Source organism: Mya arenaria, chromosome 2 (genome assembly GCF_026914265.1).
Source record: "Mya arenaria isolate MELC-2E11 chromosome 2, ASM2691426v1".
Classification (NCBI taxonomy): Eukaryota; Metazoa; Mollusca; class Bivalvia; order Myida; family Myidae; genus Mya; species Mya arenaria.
In genome coordinates this window covers 46,680,062-46,692,987 of record NC_069123.1, presented here as the reverse complement: position 1 = coordinate 46,692,987, position 12,926 = coordinate 46,680,062, and the positions used below count along the sequence as shown (strand labels likewise).

Genomic DNA, 12,926 nt, shown 5'->3' with positions numbered 1-12,926 from the left:
CATGAATGTTATGACACATTCCCACATGGTGTTCGATAACTATATGTGGTTTGACTGAAATCACATTAATAGTAATTAGATATTCATAAAAGATGAAGACTTAATTGAAATATATTTAAAGCTCATGAAGCTATGGGCGAGACCTGAAATGTTCCTATGCAATCCATTTAACACAATAGGTACATATCAGGTTGATTTGAGACGTTCCAAACCCATGCATATTTATGTGAAAAAACTACAGAAACAAGCTCAGTAGCCAAAAGTTTAAACATTAACATAAACATCTCCAGACTTAGGTGAAGTTGGATAGAAATCCGATTGAACGTGAAGAATATGACTTATTATATACAATGTATAGCATTGTATCTCAACTAAAGAAATCAGCGATTGAAATGTATTTTCTATTAACAGTTTACACTTCCTATCATAGTAAATCCTTCATAACTTAGCCCAAAGATATGGTTAAAATAGCGACCAATTGATTACTAAATATTTGTTCAAACCATAAAGTTATCGAGACAATTGAATAATGAGCATATATATTATACATACAAATACGGCCACACTCTCATTCCATAAAAGGTGCTCTTCAATTATATTTGGTAAGATTGAAATCACATTAATAGTGAGAAGTCATCGGCACACGTCCAGCAGCATATTGATATGTATTAAAAGTACATAAAGCTATGGGCGAAAAATCAAATGAACCTATGAAATAAATATTACGTATTATAGACCTCAAAGGCTGACCTAAGAAATTTTAATTTAAGCTGAACGCTTTATGCATTACAAAACTGCTCTCAATATTCCAAAATGATCTACAAATCTGTAAAGTTCGATTGAATTCAAATTAACAGCTGAGCCACAAAGAATTACTTTAAAATAAATATTGTTAAACAGTAACCTCCTAACATGAAAAGTCATGGGTATAACATGAAAATTATGTAATGTATTGAAAACACATAAAGCAATGGGCGAAACATAAAATAAACCTATGAAATCAGACAAAAAAACATACAATAAGAGCTGTTACAGGAACAAGATAAATGCACCCAATTTTGCCTTTTGATATTTTACATTTATCTTGAATGAAAGTTTGATTTAAATACTCATCTGCATGTGTCACCTTGACCTTTGAACTGAAAGCGTAAAGGTTATGACATGCGCTCCCAAAGCGCTCTTCAATTATATTACGTTAGATTGAAATTGCATAAATATTGAGTAGTCATAGGAAGAACATGAAGATGAACTATGATATGTATTGAAAACACATTAAGCAACGAACGGGAAATTAAATAAACCTATGAAATCATTATTACGCAATATTGACCTCCATGCTTGACCTAAGAACATTCTAACTAAGATCACACATTTCATGCATTACAAATCTACTATTAATTTTCCACAATGGTCTACAAATCTGTAAAGTTTGATTGAATTCAAATTAACAGCTGAGCTACGAAGTATTGCTATGACTTAAATAATGTTGAACAGTGACCTCCAAGTGTGTCCAAGAATTGCATTTTAACACATCTTGCAATGGTGGTCTACAACTCTGCCGAGTCTGCTTGTGTCCCATTCAATAATTTGATAACAGAAGCTGAGGGATGAAGATTATATAGTATATCAATGCATCCAGTGGTGAACAAGACCTAATCTCGTATTACTGGCAATTGATTAATGCGTATATCTATTATAAATATAAAATTTCAAACCTCACTGGCGGCAACTGTTTTGTCACAGAAACCATATGAACATCTAAATCTTGACCTTTGATCTGAGAGCATGAAGGTTATGACATTTAATGATATCCGTACACTTATTTACGATTTGATTAAAATCACATTACTAGTTTAAGTTAAGGGTAAAACATGATTAATATAATAGTATGTGTATATATATATATATATATATATATATATATATATATATAATCTATTAAAAGCCAGTGAAGCTATGGGCGAGAAATCAAATATTCCTATAAAATCCATTAACGTAATAAAAACAGCCAGGGCTAGCGTTTGACTTTTCGATTAAAGCTCAGAAAATTAATGCATGTCAACCCTAATCTTAAAATCCCAAATTGGTGTACAAATCGTGATAAATGCAATCGATGATGCATTGTGAGACATTTGTATTTAACTTGTTTTAATGTTTAAACTTTCGACTACTGGATTAGTTATTGAAGTTTTTCATAACAATATCGAATAGAAAAAATGATAGAATTTCGTATAAACAAATGTGACCTTGACCTTCGACCTGAAACATGAACGTTCTGACACACTCCCACGTTGTTAATAAGACATACTTTGCTTTTTTTGCAAGTTTATGCAGTATATGTTTATCGGTTTCCCAAATCGCTCCACTGAGACTTCCAAAATAATACCATTTAAAAGTATTGATTTGTTGTTTTCTATAAGATAGGAGGTTATAGAATGGTAATAAGGGGACATTTTTTTCAAAAACATCGGTATCTTAAAGTGTGACCCTGACCTTTCAAATGAAAGCATGAAAGTTATTACACATTCTCCATTTGTATTTAACATTTACTTTGAATATAATCGGTATCTTCAAATGTCACCTCGACTTTTGATGTAAATACATGCAAATTATGACACATTATATTGTTCCTGTGACAGAATGTTAAAAACCCTAGGCCATTTATCTTATTCCTGGGACAGCTCTTGTTTTGTTTGTGTGTGTTTATTTCTTTAACAAAAATATTTGCCTCCAGTGAGGTTTGAACTCACGACCACTGGTTTACAAGACCAGTGCTCTACCACTGAGCTATAGAGGCTCACATACACGCATTATCACACATAAGTTAAAATTACTACTGCTCGGTATGTTGACCAATCCTGCACAGCTGCGTACCTCTTGTAGAAAGAGTGTGTGGCCATATTTATATGTATAAAAGATGTGATCATTATTAAATTGCTTCCATAATAATTGGTTTGAAAAATGCCTAATAAACCATTTGCCACTATTTTAATCATAACCTTGGGCTAAGTTATTTCAATCGCTGATTTTTTTAGTTGAAAAATTAGATACAAAGAAAGATATATTAAATGAGTCCGTATTCTTCACTTTCAAACGGATTTCGATCAAACTTCACCCACGTACAGAGAAGCATGAGGTTAAAAGGCATTGGATCAGACTTGTAGGTCAATATTGCGTAATTCATATTTCTTATGTTTGTCATATTTGGCCTTAGGCTTTTAACAATTACTTTGAATAAAACTTTGACTTATATAAAAAAATCTGCAAGTGTGACCTTGACCTTTCAATTTAAAGCATAAGGTTTATGACACGCGCTTATGGCGGCAATGGAATAATAAGCACATCTATATAAGATATTAAAATGGCAACACTTTCCTTCCATAAAAGGTGAATAGCTGTGGGGGACTGGTCAAAATATCTAATTTTAGCTTATGAGTGATATTACGTGTATATGAGCCTCAATATCTCAGTGATAGAGCACTGGTCTTATTAAGTGAGTTCAAACCTCACTGGAGGCAATAGTTTGATGAAAAAGAAAAGAAAACAACAGCCGTCACTGCAAGGTGATAAAACACATAAAGATATGGGCGAAAACTCAAATAAACCTAAGAAATCAATATTACGCAATACAGACCTCCAAGGCTGACCTTAGAACTTTTAAACTAAGCTCAAACATTTCATGCTTTACAAAACTACTCTTTTTATTCCGCAATGGTCTACAAATCTTTAAAGTTTGTTTAAAATCAAATTAACAGCTGAGTCACAAAGTATTGCTATGGCGTAAATATTGTTGAAAAGTAACCTCTAAGTGTGACCAAGCATTGTATTTCTACACATCTTGCAATGGTGGTCTACAACTCGGCCGAGTCTGCTTCTATTCCATTCGATAGTTTGATAACAGAAGCGGTGGTATGAAGCTTATCGAGTTAAGCAATGCTTACCCTGCTAAACAAGACTTTATCTCTTACTACTGAGATATAGAGGCAATTGAATAATGCATATGTTTGTTATACATATGAAAACCCTCACAAAAGGTACACAGATTTAGGGAATTAATAATATACCGATATATGATAATTTTAACTGATGTGTGATAAAATCCATAAACGTAATAATAACAGCCAAGGCTGGCGGTAGACTTTTCAATCAAAGCTCACACGCATGTCTACCCTGATCTTAAAATCCCAAAGTGGCGTACAAATGGTGATAAATGCACCCGTTAAAGGCCTTGTTATAAACTTGTATTTAACATGTTCTTATGTATAAACTTTCGACAACTGGATTTGTTTCTGAAGTTTTTCATAAAAATATTGAATAGAAAAATGATAGAAATCCGCATAAGCAAATGAGACCTTGACATTCGAGCTGAAACATGAATGTTATGACACATTCCCACATGGTGTTCGATAACTATATGTGGTTTGACTGAAATCACATTAAAAGTAATTAGATATTCATAAAGGTGAAAACTTAATTTGAAATATATCTAAAGCCCGTGAAGCTACGGGCGAGACATGAAATGTCCTTATGCAATATAATTAACACAATAGTTACCTACCAGGTTGATCTAAGACCTTTCAAACCCATGCATCTCCATACTTAGGTGAAGTTTGATAGAAATGCCATTGAACGTGAACAAAACGTACTTATTATATATCATTGTATCTCAATTCTCAACTAAAGAAGTCAGAGATTGAAATTTATTTTCTATATGATTAAAATAGCGACGATTGGTTTAGTAGACATTTTTTCAAACCAATAAGTTATCGAGGCAAATGAATAATGAATATATCATACATATAAATACGGCCACACACTCTTCTCACAAAAGAGGCACAGCTGTTCGTGATTGGTCAACATATCGTCAAATGTTAATTTTAAATTACGAGTGATGACGTGTATGTCAGCCTCTATAGCTCAGTGGTAGAGCACTGGTCTTGTAAACCAGGGGTCGTGAGTTCAAACCTCACTGGAGGCAAAGGTTTTGGTAAAAGGAATAAAACACACAAGCAATACAAGAGCTGTCCCAGGAACGATATAAATACACCCAATTTGACCGTGGGGTTTTAACATTTATTTTCAATAAAAGTTTGACTTAAATCAAAATCTGCAAGTGTGACCTTGACCTTTGAACTGAAAGCATAAGGGTTATGACTCACACTTATGTGGGCAATGTAATAATGATCACATCTAGTATACATATAAATACGGCCACACACTCTTTCCATAAAAGGTGCACATCTGTGGGGGACTGGTCAAAATATCACAAAATGGTAATTTTAGCTTATGACTGATATTACGTGTATAATTTATTATGAGCCTTTATGGTTCACTGGAAAAGCAATGCACTTCTAAACCTGGAATCTTGATTGTGAAATAAATAATATAAAAAACAGCCGTCCCTGCAACGTGATAAATGCTCATGTTTTTTATTTGCTATATATTTGCATTTAACATAAATTTTAAATAACATCGGTATCTTAAAGTGTGACAATGACCTTTGAAGGGAAAGCATGAACGTAATGACACACTCTCCAATAATGTCCTACACGTATGTTGGGTTTTGATTGAAATCACATTAATAGTTAAAAGTTGTTTGTAAAACATATAGAATCAATTACCTAACGCCCATGAATCATTGGAGGTTAAAATTTAGGTTTGTGGAGTCCATAGGTTTTATACCAAGTACTGTACGGTTACTTATCTTGCACTGGTGGTTTTTAATTATGCGAAGTTTGGTTGTATTCCCATTGATAGTTTGTGTGACACAGCTTTCCCTTATGCATTATACGTTTTGATTTCATGTTAAAAGTGTAAAAACCAAATCGCGGTATAAAGCTATTCCTACGAAAGTTCAAACCTAACTGGAGGCAAACGTTTCGTACAAGAAGTAATATTAAAAACAGCAACTGTCATTGGACGCCTGTTTTTGCTTTGACAGACATTTGTATTTAACATTTATTTTTAATATAATCGGTTTCTTAAAATGTCACCTTCACTTTTGATCTAAATGCAGGCACGTTATGAAACACTCCCAAATTAGGTCACTTATGTGCGGTTTGATTGAAAAAAGTTATGGGTTGTGTGGACAAACATGAAGAATAAATGTATGATTTACTAAAAGTCCATGAAATTAAGGGCGAGACATTAAATGAACCTATCAATCTAGATATGCAATATTAACCTCCAAGGTGACCTTAAACCTTTCAAACTATGCATGGCAAATCTGCTGTTAAAATTCCGTATTCGGAAAAAATCTGTGAAGTTTGATTGAATTCCATTTAGCAGACATGACTCAAAATATTGCTATGAAATACATGTTGATGTGCAGTGGTCTCCAAGAATGAACAAGCATTGTATGGTCACACTTAATGCAATGGTAGGCTACAATTCTGCGAAGTTTGATTGTATTCCTATCGATGAATGTAACATGGCTGCGACATAAAGTATTGTAATCCAATCCATAATGCGGAACATTCAAACTTGACCTTAGTTATGAGACGTGTATGTGAGCACTGGTCGTGTTAACCTTACCGGAGGCAACTGTTTTGTCAAAGACAAAATATGGAAAACAAGAGCATTCACCAGAACCCGATCAAAGCACACGATTTGGCCTTGTCAGACATTTGTATTAAACATTATTTTTGAATAAAGAGCTTGATTTAAACCCGCATCTGTTAGTGTGACCGTAATCTTTGAGCTTGTAGCATGACCTTTATGACACATTCTCCTATGGTGTTCTGAAATTATTATTATTATTTTTTATTTTTCATATATTGTTTTATTTCGGGAGGGGGTTAATTGAATTCACACAAAACGTTAAGATTATTGAAAAAACATGAGGAAAACATTAAAAAATGATTGAAATCCCAGGAAGCTATTGGCGAGACATATATGAAATCCGTCAAATGCAATATTGACCTACAAGGCTGATCTAAGGCCTTTCCAACTGACATAATGAACAGTATGAGGCTTTTCACTTACTTAAAACATGTGAACTACGAGGTCCCAATCATGACTGTCACGACCGCTGATGTACAATACCTTGAGCATTACTCATATTACTACTGAGATATGGAGGCAAAATAATAATGCCCTTGTCTATAATTATACAGATCAAAACCACCACCACAGGTGTACAGTTGTGAGGAATTGTCAATGAATATGCAGATCTATGGTAATTTTAAATTATGTGTGATAAAAGATGTATGCGAGTCTCTATAGCTCAGTGGTAGAGCATTGGTCTCGTAAACCCTTGGGTTCAAACCTCAGTGGAGGCAAATGTTTTGTCACAGAAAAACTATGGAAAAACAAAAGTTTGACCCTTGAACTGAGAGCACGAATGTTATGGAATACTCTCCAATAATGTCCTACACTTATGTGCGATTTGATTGGAATCACATTAACACTTGAAAGTTATGGGTAAAACATATATATGTTTAAACATTTGTATATATAATTTATTAAAAGCCCATGAAGCTATTGGCGATAAATCAATATAACACATGAAATCCATAAACGCAATATTAACATCCAAGGCTGACGTTAGACCTTTTGAACTAAACTCTCAAACTTTATGTAAGGCAACCCTAATCTTAAAATCCCATAGTGGTGATCGTGATAAATGTATCCGAATAGGCCTTGTAAGACTTTGTATTTGACATATTGTTTTGAATAGAAAAAATGATTAAAATCCGTATTTACCAAATGTGACATTGACCTTTGAGCTCAAATATGAACGTTGGTAGTAAAATTATGATAAATCGTGTATGTCAGCCTCTAAAGCTCAGTGGTAGAGAAATGGTCTTGTAAACCAGGGATTGTGAGTTCAAACCTCACTGGAGGCAAAAATTTTGGTCAAAGAAAAAGAAACATACACAACCAAACAAGAGATGTCACAGAAACCAGATAAATGCACCCGATTTGGCCTTGGCTTTTTAACATTTATTTCGAATAAAAGTTTAACTTTAATTAACATCAGCAAGTGTGACCTTGATCTTTGAACAGAAAGCATAGAGGTTATTACACAAGCTCTAATGGTGTTCGTCAATAATATTTGGTTTGAATGAAAACACATTAATAGTGAGAAGTCATGAGTAAAACTTTAGGAAGAAATGTGATATGTATTCAAATCACATAAAGCTATCGAGAAAACATAAAAAACAGATTATGAAATCAATATTACGCAATATTGACCTACAAGTTTGATCCAATGCCTTTTAACCTCATGTTTCTCTATACGTAGGCGAAGTTTCATCGAAATCCGTTTAAAGTGAAGAATACGGTCTCATTGAATATGTCTTTGTATCTCAATTTTTAAACTAAAGAAATCAGCGATTGAAATATATTGTGTATTAACATTATATAGTATCCATCATAAAAAGTCTTTCATAACTGAACCCAAAGTTATTACTAAAATAGCTAACAATGGTTTACTAGACATTTTTTTCCAAACTAATAAGTTATGGAGGCATTTGAATAATGAGCATATCTATTATTCATATAAATACGGCCACATACTCATTCCACAAAATGTGCACCAGCTGTGCGGGATTGGTCAACAGATCGCAAAATGGTCATTTTAACTTATGAGTGATAAGTATGTGAGCCTCTATAGCTCAGTGGTAGAGCACTGGTCTTGTAAACCAGGGTTCGTGTGTTCAAACCTCAATGAAGGCAAAAGTTTTGTTAAAAGAACAAAAAACACAAAACATAACGAGATCTGCGACCGTAACTAGATAAATGCACCCGATTTGGCCTCTGGTTTTTAACATTTATTTTGAATAAAAGTGTGATAAAAACAAATAACTGGAAGTGTGACCTTGTCGTTGATCTAAACGTATAAAGGTTATGACACAAGCTTCCATGCTGATCTTCATTTATATATGGTTTCGTTCAAATCACATAAATATAGAAGTCATAGGCAAAACACGAGTAAGAAATATGATAAGTGTTGCAAACACATAATGCTATTGGCGAAAAAATAAACCTATGCAATCAATATTACACAAGAAACACTGATCTACCATTGTGTAAAGTTGGATTGAATTCAAATAAACAGCTGAACCACGTATTGCTATGAGTTTCATATTATTGAACAGTGACCTCCAAGTGTGACCATGCATTGTATTTCCACACATCTTCCAATGGTGGTCAACAACTTTGCCGAGTCTGCTTCTGTTCCATTCAAATAGTTTGAAAAGTATGGCTGAGGAGTGGAGCTTATATAGTATAGCAATACGTACCCTTGTGAACAAGTCCTTATCTCTTACTACTGAGATATGGAGGAAAATGAATAATGCATATTAATGTTATACATATGAAAATCCTCACAAAAGGTGCACAGTTGTGGGGAATTGTTGATTTACCTATATATGATAATGTTACCCGTGCCCCGTCTCTTAGTATTTATAAGGAAGATTACGGATTCAGGTTTACACTTTATTTAAACTCCAAAGGTTTGACTTTGACAAAATCCTAAAATATACAAAATAATCCAATTAACTTCTTAATACCGGAAAGGTAATAAATTACACAATACAGATAATATAAATAATTATCTAATACATCAAGCACGAGATAAATTCAAATGCAATTACAATACATCTCCAATAAAACAAAGTACTGTAAAGTAACAACTTACCGGGCAGTGGAATAAAATATGGAAAAGTTATCTTTTGAGATGTTGACACCTCAAAACCTGACTCGAAAGTGATTTGTGAAAATAAGAGCGGGAAATATGCAAAAATGTAAGTGTCTATTAATAAAAATACATAAGTTGAAAAACCAGTTCTTGTAAACACATACCCATGAAGACAGTGGACAGCACAATACATATATAACACAACTGACCACTCAGTCACACTTGAGTTCACATGTTAAATAAACCTGCTCTTTTCCTTAAGGGATTAACTTAATAAAATGTGAATATGAAACCTGGGTAACATACTCCCTCCCAAAGGAAAAAATGACTCCTGGCATTTCAGAATATATGAACATATACATTATTACATCATAATACCTAACTAAAAAAAAAACAATTAGGAAATTTCCATAGAACATTGAAATCTGAGCTCAAAATACCTAAATATGACATTATACACAATGAGGTACAAAAGGTAATAATAATGAGCAAAAAGCAAAAAAACACACACACAAAAAAAAATGTCAAAGTAAAACCCAATGCATTATCTGCAGAACAGATTCCTATTCAGTTTAGACAAAAAAAACTGTAGGAGTCTCAGCTGATACCTGATAAACCCACTTCCCATATCGTTCCGGTGGTTTACGGACTCTAGTTGGCCTGTTTGGGGGTACCTCAGCTAGACTATTAGGGGGTACCTCAACTGAAATGTTAGGGACCACCTCTCCTTGTTGTTCTGAAACAAATGGAAAACTAGAACTTCCTATTATTGCTGACGTGGAATCGTATAGCGCTATGTCAGTCTGCTGCATCTGTTGTTCAGCTAGATCACGAGATGGAGTTCCATTGAGTTGAGTAGTGTCTTCGGCCTGAAAATCACCTATGGTATTAGTACTAACAGTAGATTTCAAACTATTGTTATACCGGATAGGCCTTCTCCTTTGAGGTATGACATAACGCTCAGAGGACTCAGAACTCGCGTCAGACTCAGATTCAGGCTGTTGAAGTACCACACACTTGGACTTAGTTGTTCTTTTAGCTCTCTGCGGACATTGGACATCAGACTCCCTAGGTAGACAAATAAATTGCAGTAACATATTACGATGCAGAGTACGTGTCCTACCCTGACCATCTTCACGCCTCACTTCATACACTGGGATATCCTCATTAGGGATGCCCACTACAATGTAAGGATGTTCCTCCCATCGGTCAGCTAACTTGTGTTTACCCTGATGACCTACTGACAAAACAAGAATTCTATCTCCTACTTCAAATTTGGAAGCCTTAGCTTTCCTATCATAATAGCGTTTACCCTTTGCGCCCTGTTTGGCGGCCTCATTTGAAGCTAGTTTGTATGCAAACTCCAGTCTCTCCCGCAATTTTGCAACATAAGTCTGACGATCAGTAGATCCTCCTTTGGACCCAGTACCTAAATAAACATCAATGGCTAATCGTGGGTGCCACCCAAACATTAGATAATGAGGAGAAAAACCAGTTGAATCACACTTTGTAGCATTGTATGCCTGAACAATAGGCGCCAAGTATGTCTTCCAATCAACTTTCTGCTCTGCTTCTAAGGTACCTAGCATTTTGATAAGAGTCTGATTAAACCGTTCTGAAGGGTTTGATTGCGCATGATAGGGTGTCGTGCGAGTTTTTTTCGTACCAACGAGTTTGCACAATTCCTTTATAACATTACTCTCAAAATTGCGGCCCTGATCACTATGGAGCTTCTCTGGAAATGAATAAAATCTGAAAAAATTGTCATAAAGAGCTTTGGCTGTTGTCTGTGCTGTCTGGTTGCGACATGGCACTGCTTGAGCATACCTGGTAAAATGATCTGTTATTACTAAAACATGCTCATAACCTCCCTTTGACATTTCTAAAGTTAAAAAATCTGTACAAACAAGTTCCATAGGCCTAGTAGTTGTAATGTTTACTAATTCAGCTCTAGGGATAGGGGACTTCCTGCGTATACAGCGTCCACAATTTTCTACCAAGAAATTAACATCCTTTTCAAGTCCTGGCCAGTAAAATCGTTGCCTAGCTAACCACAAGGTTTTCTCTTTACCGGGATGCCCTACATCATCATGTATACCTTGGAGAGCTCTGTTCCTGTAACAAATTGGTAAAACTAACTGCCTACATGGCTGACTGTCTTGTGTAGTGGTTCTATACAAAACCCCATTTTCTAAAATGAGATGGTTCCATTCCCTAAGGAAACGCTGCACTTGCGGTGACTGCTTCTGGTACACCTCCTCCCTAGGGCGAGAACCACTGCGCAACAGATCAACCACCCTAGAAATTATTGGATCTGTTGCCTGTTCTACCTTCCAATCGATTTTCTGCATACTGTTATTATGGTCATCTTCTTCACTGTCTACTGGAGATTCAGAACCTGTAGAAATACAAGAAACAAGTGGTACATCTGTTATAGCAGCTCCACAGACAGCTTGGACAACATCAGAAAATACTTCAGGAATTCTTGAAAGTCCATCAGCGTCAGCATTTAACTTGCCTGGCCTGTAACGCAATGAAAAGTTGAAATTTGCTAAAGCCGCAACCCAACGGTGACTGACTGCATCCAACTTTGCTGTAGTGAGAACATATGTCAAGGGATTATTATCGGTCACTACTTCAAAAGTATTGCCCCACAGATAATCATTGAACTTTTCTGTCACAGCCCATTTTAAAGCAAGAAATTCAAGTTTGTGCGCAGGATATCGCAACTCAGTTGACTTCAAACTTCGACTAGCATAGGCTATGACACGCTCTGTACCATCATCTTGTTTTTGGTATAAGACAGCACCTAAACCAGATCCTGAACTGTCGGTATGCAGGATAAATGGCTTGGAATAATCTGCAAAGGCCAGTACAGGAGCAGTTATCAACTTATTAACAAGCGTGTCAAAAGCTAACTGTTGTTCCTTTCCCCAGTTCCAAACTACAGGACTATTTCTGCGCCTTTTACTTCTCTTGCCGTTAAGACTGTAACCTTTAAGCAATGCATTTAAAGGATTAACAATCGAGGCGAAGTTAGGAACAAACCTTCGGTAATACCCTGCAAAGCCTAGAAATTGCCTCAACTCTTTCACATTCCTTGGAATCGGCCACTTTTCAACAACTGCAGTCTTCTCTGGATCAGTATGAACTCCTTCGGCAGAAATGGTGTGTCCTAAATAAGAAATTTTAGACATGAAAAGTTCACATTTGGAGGGTTTTAACTTTAATCCGTTATCTGATAACCTTGATAATACTGCCTCCAAACGCTTCACATGCTCAT

The 12,926-nt window shown here is 35.2% G+C and overlaps 3 non-coding genes across 3 annotated transcripts; 2 read left to right on the top strand and 1 right to left on the bottom strand.

Annotated features, from left to right (window-relative positions):
* Positions 1 to 2,725: 2,725 nt before the first annotated feature.
* On the bottom strand, positions 2,726 to 2,797 carry Trnat-ugu (transfer RNA threonine (anticodon UGU)). The gene has a single exon. It is a non-coding gene; the product is annotated as a tRNA-Thr (tRNA).
* A 2,109-nt stretch (positions 2,798 to 4,906) lies between these two features.
* Positions 4,907 to 4,978, top strand: Trnat-ugu (transfer RNA threonine (anticodon UGU)). The gene has a single exon. It is a non-coding gene; the product is annotated as a tRNA-Thr (tRNA).
* A 2,797-nt stretch (positions 4,979 to 7,775) lies between these two features.
* Trnat-ugu (transfer RNA threonine (anticodon UGU)) lies at positions 7,776 to 7,847 on the top strand. Its single transcript has one exon. It is a non-coding gene; the product is annotated as a tRNA-Thr (tRNA).
* The last annotated feature ends 5,079 nt before the right edge of the window (positions 7,848 to 12,926 follow it).